Source organism: Ursus maritimus, unplaced genomic scaffold (assembly GCF_017311325.1).
Source record: "Ursus maritimus isolate PB19 unplaced genomic scaffold, ASM1731132v1 scaffold_2, whole genome shotgun sequence".
Taxonomy (NCBI): Eukaryota; Metazoa; Chordata; class Mammalia; order Carnivora; family Ursidae; genus Ursus; species Ursus maritimus.
Window position 1 is genome coordinate 41,498,272 of NW_024424452.1, and position 5,857 is coordinate 41,504,128.

Below are 5,857 nucleotides of genomic sequence, written 5' to 3' on the forward strand. Positions count from 1 at the left end.
GGGGAGGATGCGGGGGTGCGGATGCGGGGACACGGTCCCAGCCACGGCCCGTGTGCGGGTTCGGGCCCCCCACGCGTGTGCCACCTGCGCTTGCTGCCCCCTTCCTCTCCCTTTGGGGTCAAGGCTTGAGTCCCAGTCTCTATCCCTCCAGCGCGTGTGTCTGTCTCTCTCCGGCCTCGGTGTCCCCCTTGAAGGGCTCGAGGTGGGGATGCGGGCCACGGCGGAGGGTGGGCGGCAGGGTCTCCCGCCACCTCCAGAGTCACCCTGGAGGAGGACAGTCCTCAGGGTAGCAGACGCATCCATTTGGGTGGCTTCTTTCCCGTTTTTAAAGAGCAGTACATGCAGATACTTCAGTAGAATCGCCGTGGGAACGTCTCTGCCCCGACGCGAGTGGCGGCGGAGGAGCGCGCTCCAAGGGACCGCCCGGACCCCGGCATCGCGCTTTCTTCACGCACTGCCGCCCGGAACCCGAGGAAGAGGCTGCGAGAGGTCGAGACCCCGCGCCTTCCGAACTAGAGCCCAGGCGAGCACCCGAGGGCCGCCCGGGGTCCCCGCCGCCCAGCGCCAGCCTCTCCAAGCAGCACCCGCCGCCCTGCGCGCGGCGGGCTCCGCGCGCCCCCTGCTGGACCTCGGGCGCACTGCACGTCACCGCCGCAGTCAAGGCTCCAAACTCCACCCACGTTCCCAGGTTCTTCAAAGTTGGAAAGGACAAACAACGAAATGTTAAAATTTGCTCTGTGTGGTGGGACTGAGGGAGATGTTCACTTTGTGATATTTTCATGTTAGTTAAATTGTCTACAATTAAGTATATCATCCTGTAATTGAGCTTATAAAAAGCAATACAAGTTGACTTCAAATTGAACAAATTATTGCTCTGTGATTCATTTTAGCTTCATTTTTACATTTCCATCTCTAGATTCCTGGAATTTATTTAGTTGATGGGAAGGGTAATGGATCGCTTTTTGCTTTTCTTTTTTTGGGATTTTCCCCCCAAGATGTCTAACTACTTGTCCCAACGTCTGGCACCCTGAATATCCCACAACAGGCGTCTGGTTACATAAGGTGCACGGCAGACAGACACGGGAATGCTATGCAGACGCAGAAGGGAATGAGCAAGCTGTTCGTCACGTGCTCATGAGACAGAGGCTCACCACATATTATTAGGTGAAAAGAGCAAAGTAGGGAACAGCTTGTATGTTATGATCTCAACTGGATTAAGAAAGAACATGGGGCGCCTGGATGGCTCAGTCAGCTAAGGGTAGGATTCTTCATTTCAGCTCAGGTCATGGGCTTAGGGCACCCTAAGGGCCCCTGCCCCCCATCACGCCCTCAGAATAGAGATGGTCAATGAACCTCAACACTGGCTGGCTTGAGATGAGGACAAGGTGACCCCCCCCCCCATTCCACTGCTCTGACACTTTGCAGAGCCAGGAGGAAGCTGCCCACACAGACAGCCAACTCCTTCCTCTGGACATGTTCAGCCCCAGTTTCAAGGTCCGGTTAGTCCTGAAGTGGGCACCGTGATGCCCACTTCTCAGGAGCCCCAAGTAAAGGGACTGGAGTGAAGGCCAGGAGGCGGAGCTCTGTCCAGGACCTCCAGGCAGGGCAGGGGCCTGGGAGGCACAGTCTCCTTCCGGAGCTCCGTGAGGCATCTGAGGCACGGGGGTGAGTCCTCATACTCCGCACAGAGACAGTAACAGTGGGAGAGAGAGGGAGCAGTCCTGAGTGCAAAACGTGCCTTTCCTAAAGGCTGCCTTCCCCAGCCTCACCCCACATCCTCCTGCAGTGACGCTGGGATCCAGCCCCAAGGATGCCTCAGCCTGGGCCAGGAAGAATCATGGCCTGGGGCTTGCAGGGAGGAGGAGAAGGTGAGGCACCTCTCCCTCCTCGGGGAGGCAGGAAGGTGGCTGAGGCAGCTGTGTGTGAACTTCATGAGAAGGAGAGGAGGTCCTGCCAGTCACCCCCAGCCTCTCCCTGCACCCCCCCTAAAGTGCCATTTTGCCAACCTTCCCCATCCCCATTGCAACAATCCCAATAGTAAACTGGGACCAGCTAGCCATCAGCTGGGATCAAGAAGATTGGTCAGCTGACCCTGCCTGGAGGCCAAAGCCGAGTCTGGGTATTAGAGGAAGAGAAGTCAGGACTCCATGCTTGTGCCAGATCACCCCCGTACCCCGCGGTAGCCGCAATGGTGAAGACCTCCACTCAGAAGAGCAGGCCCAGCAGCCTACCCTCCCTCTCTGTTGAGTCTTGGGGGGCGGGGGGATGAAAGTGCCCTCGATCAGAGTGAGTGCAGCCTGGCTGCCTGGCACACATTTATTCCTGGTCCTGGTCCTGGTCCTTCCCAGCTCCATTCTCAAAGTGTTTTTTCTGCCTCTATCAAATAGTTCCAGGCCTTCCCCCTTGCCACACTCAGCCTTTTATGGATTCACATACCTGAGACTTCCACACCTGAGTTCAGAAGCGACCTGGGGAGAAAGGAGGGTGGGAGTGAGCCCGGGGGGGCGGTGGCAGAGCCTCTGCGCCCCCCTCTCTGTGAGAGGCTGTTTGTCTGCGTTGGGTGGAGGCCAATCAGATGCACGGGATCAGGGTGTCCTGGCCCTGAGACAGGGGCTGTTTGTCTTCTCTCCTCTGGGAGGAGGAGGGAAGGGCTCGGGGACAGTGATGGAGGAGGGGGAAGACAGTCCATCAAACCCCAGAGGAGCACATGCAGGTGGGGTGGGCTCCCTGTTATGACATGTGGCCCCAGCGAAAAACCCTGCAGCTCGGTGACTTGGAGAATCCAGGAGAGACGCTGACAAGGGATGAGGGGGAACAGCGGCAAGTTCCAGGCATGACCGCACAGCAGCCTTCTCTGTGGGCATGTCCCTCTCCCACCCGGCTCCTCCTTGTCCTCGGGAGCCTGAAAAAGCTAGGTGTCCCCAGGGCCCCTCCGGTTCCAAAAGGGCATGATCTTAATGACGTGAAACTACTGATGTGGGGCTGCTGGGTGGAGAAAAAGGAAGGTTAAGAGGCGATTGGAAGCTGGAACCGTTTCTAAATGGTTATTCCCTATGGGAGTCCTCCCTCTGCGCTGACAGCAAGCAAAAAAGAAACAGGCTTATCCTGGGTGTTGAAATGTGCTGTGTAAGGGGTGCCCGGGTGGCTCAGCCGGTTAAGCATCTGACTCTTGGTTTTGGCTCAAGTGCTGACTTCAGGGTGGTGGGTTGGAGCCCCGTGTGGGGCTCCGTGCTCAGCAGGAGTCTGCTTGAATATTCTCTCCCTTTATCCCTTCCCCTACTGCTCTCTCTCTCAAATAAATAAAAAATCTTTTTAAAAAAGACTTTATTTATTTGAGAGACAGAGAGAGCACACAAGGAGGGGGAACAGCAGAGGCAGAAGGAGAAGCAGGCTCCCTACTGAGCAGAGAGCCCGACAGGGAGCTCGATCCCAGGACCCTGGGACCATGACCCGAGCTGAAGGCAGACTCTTAACAGACTGAGGCACCTGGGCGCTCCAATAAAAAAAAAAAAATCTTTAGAAATGTTCTGTATGTTGATCTGGGGGTTAGTCCCATGTTGTGTACACGTGTCGATATTATTGAGCTGTCTGCGTGAGATCTGTGCTCCTTGTATGTAAATTGTACCTTGGCAGAAAGGTTTGAACCATGAGTGTGAGCTCCAGCAGGAGCTTAGACGCCAGGGGAGACTGTGGAGAAGTGTGTTCCCACTCAGGGAGGTTAAGGACCTCCCTTCTCTTGAGAATTTACGCTAAGAGGAGGCGGGACAAATAAGCTGTCCTCTCTGTTGGAGAGCTTTTCAAAGTCCTTCTCAGAAATTCCCATTTTCCTCCCAGGCACAGAGACCCCTCCTTGTTGCCAACCCGTCGTCTCTCCCACTGCAATTCCAACCACGCACTCTGCCCTCCGCGGAGCCCAGCCATCCCTGGCCTCACACCAAATCCCTCCCAGGCTTGAAGCTTGGGGATGGAAGGGGCCCCATTTCACCCTTCTCACCAACAGCTCCCGCACCCCACTCTTTTCCTTAGGGATGTCCATCCTGTTCGGAGCCTGCCCCTACCCAGGCCCTTTTTCCGGTGCCGTGTGCCAGCCGGTCCTGCATCCCACATCCCCAGCTGTTGACATTTCGTTGCCATTGCCCACGGGATAAAGAAAGGGCCCCTGTTATTCAACAATAGGGGGAAAGACAGAGACAATGGGAAATTGTGCTTCCGATGGGGTGGTGCCAGAGAAGGAAAGGACGGACAGACGGACAGACAGGGGGCTGGACAGAAGGGGTCCGGTTTCTTGAAGCCGCTGGAGGTCCTGAAAGCTGGTTCCCTCATTAAAAGCCTCTTCCTACAGGCAATGCGCACCCAGGCTCCGGAGGACAGAGGTGAGGACTCTGTGGGGCAAGGGGTGGGGGTGCTGCTTGGATGAGGCCCATGTGGAAATGCCGAGACCGCGGGAGCTTGACCATGGGTCTGTGAGCTCATCCGCCGTTCATCCCCACACACAGCGGCCCAACGTCTTCATACCCACCAGTCCATCTGCTCCTTCTCCGGGCCAAGAGCATCTAGAAGAAACGAGGCACCCCACCCTCCACATTCCTCCGGTAATCCTTCCTGGGTGCCTCCTTTCCTCCACCCCCTCTCGGGGTCCCCACGCCTGGTCCCAAGCCCCACATCTTCCCCAGGCTCAGGACAGCGAGCAGGGCAGATATAGTGCCAGGTCACAGGCTGGACACCGGTCGCGTAGCCTGCCCTAGTGGACTGACAGGTGGAAACATTCTCGTCACCTTGGCTGCTTCGGTGAGTTCAGGGCAGAAGCCTTTCCTCAAAGGTGCAAAAGGAGCGACCCCACTCATCAGGAGCCCAAGTCCCAGGGCTCAAAGGTGCTTGCGCCTGCCAGGGGCCCAGGCAACTCTGTCACCGGAACCTCTTCCTGGAGCAGGACAGAAAGCAGCCAGTCCCCGTGGCTCCCATCGCTGTGAAGAGACCGGCTTCTAACAACAGGTGGGCACCGGGGGCTGCTGGCTCTCTCGTTCTCTGCAAGGGCTACAGAGAGGTGTGTGTGTCCGCTCTGAAACACAGAAAGCAGACCAGCGGGTAGGAAAGAGCATGAGCCTGCGGTCAAATCCGGGTTCAGATCCCAGCACAGCCTGGTCTTACCAGCTGTGTGACCTTACTAGCTTTGCGCATCTTTGAGCAGGAGTAAAAGGGGACTCGTGATCATTCCTACCTCACGTCATTGCTGAGAGGAGTGAATACAAGATACACGTGGGAAGTGCAGGGCCGGTCTCACACCGCCAGTATCACGGGGTTCCCACCGCCTCTCCGCTCACCAGGCGGGCCTGCACAGGGGCCCAGGTACTTTCCCTGAAGCCCCTGGGAAGCCCTCGGCGCCCAGCCCCCAGTTCTCCTGCCGCCAGCGGGGCGTGGCCTTCAGTTGGAGCAGGAGGGGCTCAGCCCCTGGGCTTCCTGCTCTCCCTGGCTTCCAGCTCTCCTTCCCAGAATCCTTAGTGTGGGCTCATTCATTAAAATGCACACACATTTATTTAGCACCTACTGTGTACCAGAAACTGTGCTGGGTGCTGCAGATAATAGCCGACACATACACGGCACTTACTACCAGACACGATTTTAAGCATTGCACGCATGTTCCTTTGGTGAGATACGTGGGAATTATTATCCTCATGTTTACTGATGAGGACACTGAGGCAGAGAAGTAAATAACTCGTTCAAAGCCATACATTTGGCACGTGCAGGAATCAGGGTTAGAAAACGAGTAAAGCTAGGTTAAGGGGCCCTCAGTTCAATTTTTTAAAAAATGGTCAAGTTGATAAAGAACAGATAATAATAAAAAAGGGAAAAATCGGGG

General features: G+C 56.2%; 1 long non-coding RNA gene across 1 annotated transcript in view; it reads left to right on the plus strand.

Annotated features, from left to right (window-relative positions):
- LOC121103932 overlaps positions 1-862 on the plus strand; it is a 2,188-nt gene extending 1,326 nt beyond the window's left edge. Inside the window, exon 2 of the long non-coding RNA XR_005836220.1 lies at positions 332-862. This is a non-coding gene — a long non-coding RNA (uncharacterized LOC121103932). The remainder of the gene's footprint in view (positions 1-331) is intronic.
- Positions 863-5,857: the final 4,995 nt, after the last annotated feature.